This window comes from Ovis aries, chromosome 3 (assembly GCF_016772045.2).
Source record: "Ovis aries strain OAR_USU_Benz2616 breed Rambouillet chromosome 3, ARS-UI_Ramb_v3.0, whole genome shotgun sequence".
Taxonomy (NCBI): Eukaryota; Metazoa; Chordata; class Mammalia; order Artiodactyla; family Bovidae; genus Ovis; species Ovis aries.
The window spans coordinates 157,071,577-157,082,667 of NC_056056.1; positions in this window are offsets into that span (position 1 = coordinate 157,071,577).

Here is an 11,091-nt window from a genome sequence, read left to right on the forward strand (position 1 = left end):
TGGTGTATCACCTTGTTTTGAAGATGTTAAACCATCCTTGCAGCCTTGGAATAAATCCCACTTAATCATGATGTATGGTCCTTTTAATATATGGTTGAATTTGGTTTACTAATATTTTGTTGAGGATTTCTTCATCTATGGTTACCAGGGATACTGGCCTTTAATTTTCTTTCCTTGTGATGTCCTAATATGATTTTGGTATTGTATTAATTCATCTTTGAAAGTTGGTTAGAATTCACCAATGAAGCCACTTGATCCTTTTGTTTTTTGGAAGGTTTTACTGATTCAGTCTCCTTACTAACAATTGGTCTGTTCACACTTCCTATTCCTCATGACTCTGCCTTAGAATGTTGTATGTTTCCAGGAATGTAGCTATTTCTTCTAGGTTGTTCAGGTTGTTGGCATGCAGTTGTTCACAGTAGTTTCATGAACCTGTGTATTTCTGTGGCATCTGTTGTGATGTCTCCTTTTAATTTCTTTCAGCCCTTTCTCTTTTCCTCTCGGTAAGTCTCACTAAAGATTTGCAACCAAAGACCATCTCCTGGCTTCACGGGTATCTGCTATTGTCTTCTTAGTCTCTATTTCATTTGTTTCTGCTCTGATCCTTGTTACTTCCTTCTTTTTACTAACATTTGTTTGTTCTTTTTAATTCCTTGAGATATAGTTAGATTGTTTATTTGAGATTTTCTTGTTTCATGAAGTATACACTTGTCACTACAACCTTTCTTCTTAGAACTGCTTTTGCTTCATCTCATAGGTTTTCATACATTTTATTTCCATTTTCACTTGTCTCAAGGTTTTTATGATTTCTCTGTTGACCTATTGCTTTGTTTGGTAGCTTAATTGCCACATATTTATGAATTTTCTGATTTTATTCTTATAATTGATTTCTACTTTCATAGCACCATGGTGAGAAAATATGGCTGATATGATTTCTGTCTTCTTAAATTTGTTAATACTGTTTTCTGGCCTAAAACATGATCTATCCTGGAGAATGTTCCATGCACACTGGAAAAAAATGCATTTTGTGTTGCTGTTGGATGGAATGCTTTATTTCTGTTAAATCTATCTTGTCTAATTTGTCATTTAAGGGCATATGTTCGATTTTCTGCCTATGAGTGATTTCTATTGATGTAACTGGGTTATTAAAACCCCCTACTATTATCGTACTGATGTCTGTTTCTCTCCTTAGGTATGTTAGTGTTTGCTTTGTACATTTAGGTGCTCCTCTCTTATGTGCATAAACATTTACAAATGTTATATCTCCTTGTTGAATTGACCCTTTTATCCAAAGAAGTATTCTTGAGAGGGCTAGTGACTAATATCCTTGCTGAAGACAAGTAAGACTCAAGATTCCCCTCTGCCATTTAAGCATTTTAAGTAATTACAAACTGTTAGTAAAATGTAACATACTTTAGAGAAAAGTTACCTTAACAGGTGGGATAAGACATCAAAAAATGCTAACAGCTTAGTTCTAGAGTCCAGTAAGTTAAGTAACTTAGAGAATACTGACACAAAGTTAAAAATAATCAGAGTACTGATCCATAAAAGAGAGCTGAAAAGCAGACTATAGATCATCTAAAGTCTAGTTCAGAAGAGCTGACTAGATAAGAAATACTTATATTAAAAATGATTCGATTACAACATCCACCCAGCTCTTCTCACCTTTACTTTTACCCTAATGCTTATCATATCTCCTCCCCTCAACAGTAGAAACCCATGAAAAGAGTCCATCTTTGGATTAGATACCTTTAGATTTTTCTCTGTGGAAGATGGAGGAGTCTTAGCATTCTCTCACGAGTAGTGCTCAGCATATCAGTTTACCTCTTGAAAGCTGCAGCAGATTGTCTTCAAAGCTGGCTGCCAACTATGCCTTCTATGTCAGTGTGCAAATGTTCGTTTTCTCATCAAAATGCAGTGTTTGTATACCCATCCATTGAACTGGTCTGGCCTGTGACTTGCGTTGATTAATAGAATGCAGAAATGACATTCTGAGAATTCCAACCCTATGTCTCTAGAGGTCTGTAGCACCTGCTTTCATTCTTGGAAACCAGCCGCCCTGCAAATGTCAGACTAAATTACTGAGTGATGAGGCTACCAGGGGGAGAACCTAAGTGCTCTGAAATTGGGAGTGAGCCCATCTTTGATTCTCAAACCCCACTTGAATCACTCCAGGTGATATATAAGAGAGAGGCCCAGCCAGCTCTCAACTTTCAAGCCATTCCAACAGAGGTCACAGACATCCCAGAGCAGAGAGGAACCATCCACACTGAGCCCTACCCCAATTTCTGATGCACAGAAACAGGAACAAATGGTTGTGGTTTCAAGCAGCTAAGATTTGCATATTTTATTTATACAGCAACTGACAACTGAAACAAAGTACAGATAACCTGGCTCTGCAGGATTTGGGATACAGTGATTAAAATTATAAACTAAAAAAGAAAATGGCATTAAGGAAGCATATATGTAACTTGGGAAATAATCCTCCATTTGGAACCTCGCAGAGTGAATATGGGGAAAGCAGACTTCCAGCAACAATGCAGAGACTCCACCACCACACAGTAGCCCACGTGGACAGACAGTTGTCAGACAAGAGTCCTTCAGATTCTGAGTTGCCTAGCAGTTTGTGTGTCTTTTAGACAGCAATAACCACAGCACATATTACTGTAATCCTTTATAGTTTGACATACATACCTGCTTTTTTGTTTTTAAATGCTCACGATCTTTACCATGAAAAGGAAAAAAAACAACAACAACAACAACAAACAAAACCTGTTTGTGGGAAAAAAGCAAAATGGGGCCGGGGGGGCGGGTGGGGGGAATGTCACCTGAATGTGGAAGAGCTCACCTCCCATTTAGCATTTTGTACCTAAGGAAATAAAAAAACAAACCAAAATAATGCAGAGACTCTAACTGATGGGTATGATGACATCATGGCAAGAGTTCGCCACACCTTGCTTTTGCTTCTTTGTGCAGCTTATAATCATTAGTACACTAGGAAAATTATGACTGTTGGGGCTATGAGTGTAGAACAGGGAAACAAAGGTCTTTAAGTCCTCACTCGTGATAAGCCTATCTCATGTTGTACCATTCATGACCCTTGGGAGAATGAAATAGTTCTTTGGCTCCCAAGACTGTTGCTTACGAGTGTTAGCTTATATTTGAAGGAAAATAATTTTAAATTACGAGTATGAAAATTTTTTTTTAAATTCTCAAACATTTAAAAATCCCTATCTACAAAATACTTCAAATTTGTTGCCATCCTACTTTTTTTCCTTTAATTAAATGACAGGCCAAAGAATAAATTATATATCTGAGCAATCTGTCTGCCTTTTTAATTGCTTTTTCTGTCATTAGAGCCCTGAAAAGACTGCTGCTCTCTTAGTACATTTCCCTATGTTTTTGGCCTCATATCTTCCACTTCTGATGAGATTTTCCAGTCACCTAACCTCCTCTGGTTTACTGATTCCATCTTCATGTGACTGAGCATGAAGCAGGGAGCCGTGCACCCTGATTGCCTTGCAAGGACAAGATCTGATCGGTTTGCTGGTCCAGAGGGACAGGTCTTTGGAAAGTGTGAGTGAAGATCTGGTGGATAGCACTCTTCTGAAAGGAGCATACACATATGAGCTTTCTCTTTTATCCTTGTTTAAAATTTTAATTAACAAATCTAGTCACAAAAAAATAAAAGCAGGTTAGCTTATTCAGAAGGCACTGTTGGGAGATGGGAGTGGGGTACTGTTGACATAAGGGCGGGAAAAACGTGAAGCCGCAGCCGCAAAATGTCCCGAAACAAGTCATTTCACACTCTTTAAGCACCCTGATTAAAGAGCTGTGGAACTGAGAAGAGCAGTCTCAGTAGTTCTGAATTAGACATTCCTACCTCCCTTTTGAGTTTGGTCATTGAGGAAAATAAAGTTATAATATTCTGGAGAACAGTGAAATTTCTGATCTCTGTCCTAGGTGGAAAAAAAAATTCTGATTCCTGGAAGTTCTAAACATTGAGTCAGGGGACATTTGGCCAACTTACCAATGTACAATAGAACCTGAAGGAAACAGAGTGCTTGTTTTCATACTTAGGACCACCATAAGTGCTATCATGATTAGCACTGTATGCCTTAAAATACAATGCAAATAGTCATTACAATGGGCTTCCCAGGTGGCTTAGTGGTAAAGAATCCGTCTGCTAATGGAGACACAGTTCCATCCCTGAGTCAGAAAATCTGCTGGAGAAGGAAATGGCCACCCACTCCAGTATTCGTGCCTGGAAAATCTCATGGACAGAAGGGCCTGGTAGGCTTTAACGTGAGTTAGGTCTTTCCTGGGTTTGCACATTGCCCTGCACATGTGCAAAAACTCTTATGTCTTCAATAATATGCTATAGCTTTTCAAAGCCTTCTATGGACATCTTCACTAGCTTTTCCCCTTTTTCAGTATTTTGGTCAGCTTCTTGTTAACCTCAATGGGTATGACTGCCTTAGATAGCTGTGATGTTGCCGATTGTTTTCAACTACCATCTTGGCGATAGAATTCTTTACAGAGCTGTTTACAGGTAAAGTTAAGTGCTGAGAATGCAGGCCATTCCAGAGAGTGAGATTCAAATAGTGACTATTCTCTGGGGCTGGGGATTTGGGGGGAGCTACACACGCAATCTGCTAGCCTGCTGGACCTCAGAGATACTGTAGTCACAAGGCTGTTGTTGCTCAGGGCTACCACAGGTGCAGAGAGAGCACAAAGAAACTGGTTCAGCTGAATTGCCACCTTGTTCCTATTATGCTTCGGCTTTTGTTACCGACTAAACACTCCTTGGAATGTTGAAATCCTCTGGTGAGTGTCCAGAGTTCTGAAAAAGGTGATCTGGGGCAACTTTTACCAGTATTCTTTGCTTATATGGAGCGATAGATTTTCAGGTCATTATTCTGCCATTCTAGAAGCACTTCTCCAGATGAGGAAGCAAAGGTCCAGGTAGGCTAAGTAGTTGCACAAGGACCCAGAGCCAAGCAGCACTAAACACAGGATTTCAAATCCAAAATTCGACTTTACACTCAACTCCCTCCCGCTCCAACAGTTTTCTGGAACTTCTCATCAGAGAAGAAGCAGTGCTTACAAAACCTCCATCGCCTACATACATGTTAGATAGCATTTTTAACAAAGCCCTTTCACACTGATCTCCAGTCTTCAGCTTTGAACTTTGTACTAATTAATCAGTATCATCACACCCACCAATATCATCATCTATAAAATGTATTTCTGCCACAGGATCTTATTTCCCTCTCCAGTTAGACTCTATTCAGCTGGAGCTCTATGCCGGCATCTCCTTAGCACTTATTTTGAAGGTTTACATTGGCAAGATTTACTTTCAGAATGAAATTGAGTACCAATTGAGTACAATTAACAGCTGAAGAAGAGGATATACCCAGGGTCTGGAAGAACTGAACACAATTCTGTTCAAATTCCTTTGAACAAGAAGTGTGCTTAAAACATTGTACATTCTTGAGCACAGACCTGTAATAAAAGTAACAGTGAAATGTAAATCTTTTACCGTGGTCCCCAGCTGCACTGTTTATTACAAAATCTGAAGTGTCAGAATGGAGAGTCATCTGCAGTGGTATCAATATTACGGCTCTTGACATCTCTCTTTATGGGCTCAGTTGACCTGAAGTAAGAAAACCGTTTCCCATACTAACAGGGTATTTTTCAATGATCTACTTGACCTCTCCCTCTGGGCTTAGCAGTCAGAGTGGTAAGATGACATTTTTAGCAGAACAAAACCCAAAGAATTTAAGCTTAAGGGAACCCAAATCCAACAACGTGGTAGCAACATTTAATTAGTTAATACCCATCTCTTCCTGCAGGGATTTTAGTACCTGTCTGCACACTAAAATCACTGGGGAGCTTTAAAAAAAAATTCTTAAACCAATTAAATCTGAATCCCTCCAGGGAGGGACCCAGCCATCAGTATTTCTGAAATGTTCTCCAGTGATTCTAATGTGAGAACCACTGTATAAAGACATTAAGGACATACACACACACACCCCAGAACTAGCTTTGGCCAATTTCACAAAGTATAAGACATCTACTTAAATCTGAATTTCAGATAAAGAATTTTTTAAATTATAAGCATATCCCATGCAACATTTGGAACATAATCAAAACATTATTTGCTGTTCCTCTGAAATTCAAATGACTGTCCTATAATTTTTCTGTAAAACCTACACAGCACAAAACTGAAAATTAAACAGTAGGGGCATGAATAACACTCTACCAACAGAGAAATTTCACTAGTTGGTAATTTCGTATTTAAAAAAAAAAAAGATCACCTGGAATATAACAAAACTGTGCTGGGCCAAAGCCATCCCAGGTAGTTTCCAAGTCATGGAAGAGGATGGAGGGCCACAGGAATGTTCCAGGCAGGTTTCCTTCGTGCCCATGTCAGTCTGCTAGGGCTGCCATAACAAAACACCATGGACTGGGTGGCTTCAACAGCAGAACGTATTGTCTCACAGTTCTGGAGGCTTCCAGTCCACAGTCGAGGTGTTGGCAGGGCTGGCTTCCCTGCGGCCTGGCTGGGCCTTCTTGCTACCCTCACAGTCTTTTGCCTGTGTGTATGCGGCCAGGTCCAAATTTCCTCCTATAAGGACCCTAGTCCTACTGGATTGGGCCCCACCCGAATGACCTCATTTTATCTGAATTACCTCTTTGAAGGGGGAGTCTTGAAATACAGCCACATTCTGAGGTGGTGTGGGATTGGGTCTTTCAACAAATGAACTGGGAGGGACACAATCCAGTCCAGAAAAGTGCCCCTCACCGGACTGCGGGGCTGGGGAGGCTGTGGGGTAGCCCAGTCAGGTCCTCCTCCCCGTGCTCTGCCACCCAGGAACAGGGAAAGGAGACTTTCTGAGGGAAATGACAGAAATTAGGGTCAGGAGGGCAGGGGAAGCACCGCTCTTTTCTGGGATGAAAGGGGTAACAGCGATGCTATCATATGGGAGGAGGATTAGAGGAAGAGAAGGAGAAAGTGTTAGAATCAGAGGAACTATGTGCAGGAGAAATGAACATACAGATATTACCCATTCTTCCCGAGGTTGAGAACACTGAGGAGTAGCAATCACCATTTCTATAGCTAAGGGGAAATTCCTAGAAACTGAACACCCCCAAAACCAAACAACACTGCTCCCTTTCCCCTGCTATTTTAGGGAGGAAAAAAAGAAACACCGGCCTCAAGTGTTAGGCTTTGCACAGGACTCCAGAGTCGGGCCGTCATTTTACCGAGCTCTCGGGCTTGGCCAGCCTTTAAGAGCACAGTCCATTGTCTCCCAGCAGTTGACCTGGGCTTTACTGCTCTCTGGCATGAATTTGCGTGGTGGGAGCCCCAGATGTGCCAGGCTGCTGGCGGGTTTTCAGGATTTGGAGGCACACGTGCACACGCACCCGCCTGCTCAGGGTTTCAGGCGGCGCCAACGAAAAGAACAGCCAGGAAGTTTCCCTCCCGGGAGTAGTCACTGCCAGTCCGTCCCCGCTGGATGCGTGGGCTACACCCGGCAGGGGAGGCTTGGGCGGGTGGAAAAGGGCCTGGGGGAGGGCGGAATCTTGACCTAGGGGTTTGGATGGAGTTAATAAAGCACATCACTCTCCTGTTTCCTCACGTTCCACGTCTGCCAAGAGAGTGGCAGGAAAGGGGGCGGGGAGCCGGCTAACACTGCCAAAGGAAATCCAGTCACAAAGCCACCGAACTTTTCCAGGGTGCTGAGGCACCGAGGTTCTCGCAGCCCGGCTTCTGGCGCCTTTGTCCCCGCGCCCATCGCGCGCTCTGGGCGGAAGGTCGCCGGCGAAGGCGGCTCACCCGCCCCAGATCGGCTGCCTGGCCCGGGGCCAAAGCTCGCCGAAGCCACTCGCTGCCATTCCGACGTGAGTGAAGGCTCCTTAGTAAGAGTGTAAATAAAAATCCGGGCTGAGAAATGAGTTTTCCATGCCAGCAATCACCGGCCGAACCTTGGCTGTAAATAGTCTGGCGGAGCGGCGCAGATGGAGCCCCCGCACCTGGGGGATCGCACCATCTCCGAGAAGCGCCGTGGCCACAGCTGGGCGCAGTCCAGACGCCGGTCCTCGGGAGGCCCGGGGATGCTGTAACCGCAGGTAACGCGCCGCCTCTCCTCCCCCGCGCTGGAATCATCTTAGCCTGCCTTGTCCTCCGGAGGACGGACCGCCAGGCCCCCTAATTTATGGTCATTGGTGTAATAGCTTTAACGTGATTTATCTGACCGCAGAGGAGATGGCAAACGCTTGGACGAGAACGATTGGCTGGGCAGGCTTTGTGCATTTCTGATTGGCCTTATTAATTTCCAGCGGAGCTGAGGAGCGGCCTCCTGACTGAGACAGGGAAGTCAACCTGGCAACAGCCTCTACGGAGAGTGGGTTGGGGCCTGGCAAAGGTTTAGCTTTGGCGGAAACTTAAATAATGTACTGCTTAAAAAGTCTAGGAGTCTGATAATGTACTGCTTAAAAAGTCGGGGAGTCTGACAGAATTTGCTAGCATACTGATTAAAGTGATTTAGTCTGAGAAGGTAAGGATCTTTTGATTGGACAGCTTCCTTATTCTTTTTTTTTCCTTTTTGTTTGTATAGGCCGTGGGAGGTGGACGGGAGGAAGAGCAGGGAGATTATTTTTTTGTTTTTATTTTTAATATTTGAGTTGGGGGGTGCAGGAAGCAACACTACTTAGAAGAGAAGGAATTTGAAGGTATCATGGGGGGCGGGGGAAATGTTTCTAAAAACGCTGTACTTCACAATCATTTGTGTAGGAAAAAAAACGATTTCTTGCCTTTTGAGTTCTCTTCAGACATCACAACTAGTATTAACTGAATAAGCACACCAATATACCACACTTCACAAGGTCATTACTCTGTGTTACTGCAGTAACTGTCATTTAAATGTCACCCTTGAGTGATGCAACTTAGTCCCTTGAATAAGAGGGACTAAATAAGAATACTGGGGGAGTTATATTTAGTGCAAACTATTTCCATATGAATGAATAACCCGTTCAGTAGGGGTGGATACGCAATTCAAATATATATATTCATTTACTGTATTTATTTGTGTGTGTGGGACTCAAATGTAGACACATAGCGCTAGGCAACCCCCAAATACAATCCTTAATACTGTTCCTTTGGGGGACCAGAACCAAACCAGAGAACAAGGGCGAGGACGTGATTGCTTGGGGAGAGGGGCAAGTTGGTGTCACACGTGCAGTGGCACGCTCATTTCTTTTATTTATAGCTCTAACCAGAAAAATAGACTGGGAGCAGCTGAGTACCAATTTATTGTGCTGCCTGGACCAATGAGTGGTTGCCTTAAATGTCACTGAGTTGGAAGGCTGTGCATTTCCTTCACTGCCAGGTTACAAGAAGCTTTGAAGCAGGTCGAAAAGGCATCCAGTAACTGTCCTGCCACCTATCAAAGTGAGCAAGTGCAGTCCTGCCAGGTAGGGCTGGCCCAGTTGGGGATGAGCTGCCTGAGTAGAAACGAAGGTGGCCCATTTAGTCCTATTACAAGAGCCAAGTGGAGCGGAAGGGTAAGGGTTGCCTTCCAGAGCCACAAAAATGGATTTGGAGGTTAGGAACAGTGATTTGTTTGGGCCACAGGCCATAGGATGTACACATGACACACGGCTGCTGTGTCCAGCTCCCTAAATGTGTATAATTTCACTCCACATGAAATAAGTCCAGTAACAGGGACTGCTGCAGAGACTCAGAGGTTAAGAGTCCGGGTTGACCACTGCAGTGGATCATGAAGGATGAAAGGGAGTTGGTCCAGGACAGAAGGTGAAGGTCATGCCGACCATGGGTGGATCACAGAGCATAAGGGAGGGGGCCAAGAACAGCCCTGTTTAGTGCCTGCTGACGATCCTGTCAAGTTCAAGCTGCATGTCATCTCTGTATGAAACTAAATGTTTATGAGATGCCAGAAATTTCACCCCCTAGTAAAGATTAGCAGTCAGGTGTCTCCTAACTTTTTCAAGACCAAAATGGAAAACCAAGTATGTTTAAGAACATCAAAGCCACAATGACTGCAGAGCAAGTCTAAACCACAGAAGAGAACTAAACTCTGAACTCTTGAGTATAACTGTTCTTAGCTTAAAATAATCCTCCACTAATATGACATGTGACCCAGAAACAAACAAGAAGTGCTGTCTTCCCAGCCTTCCAACTGAACTCAGCCATGCTGGTCTCTAAGGAGAGACAGGCTGGCCGCTGGGCAGTGGCGTTGCCCCTGTCCACACAAAGGTCTGGCCCTGCCTCTCCGCCTGCCTGGGCAGGGTGCTCTCAGGACGGGCAGGAAGCTCATCTGTCATCACAACAGAAATCAGCTCTGTTGGTTTGCATTCTCTGGCTTACCAGGAAGCTGCTTCCCAGGCCACTTCAGCGGATGTTTCAGTAGATGCTTCTCTCCCTTCCTTCCTCAGCCTCCCAGCTTCCTCCTCCTCCTCCTGAACGGGTCTCTGTCAAAGATGGGAATTATGACTGCGGAACAGACTACTGCTCTCAGATAAAGAAAAAAAGGGAAGCACCTCTACTGTCTGACTTCAGTCTACCTCACAGGCTGTGTCTCACAGCAATTCTGGTCTTCTCTACAAAGATGCAATGATTCTAATCTTGTCTCAAGCGAATACACATTCCCTCCGTCATGTGTCCTGGGCCACCACAGACAGCATTCCCAAGCCCTCTATTCTCCTATGCTGTCCATTTCCTATCTGACCTGAAAGGAGCTCCTTCTGGTTTTGGCTATATTGTCTCAATACTCCCCTGTGCTTTGGATTTGAGCTTTTTCAGAGGCTTCCTTGAAGGAATCACAGTGCCTGTATATCAAGGTCAGAAGCCTGTATAGTATTGCCTAGGGGCTTGCCAGTGGGTCCTGCACTTGTGAACAGCAGTTCCAGGTGACCCACAGGCCTTGGGGTTTTATTTATTCATTTTGCAAATGAAGTACAAGAACTCCTTTCACTTGTCCTAGGGGGTGCGGAAAGAAATAAGAATTCTCTAGCCTCAAGCCCAGACCCTAAATGTGTAACCCTCACATGAGAGCCAAGGTATGA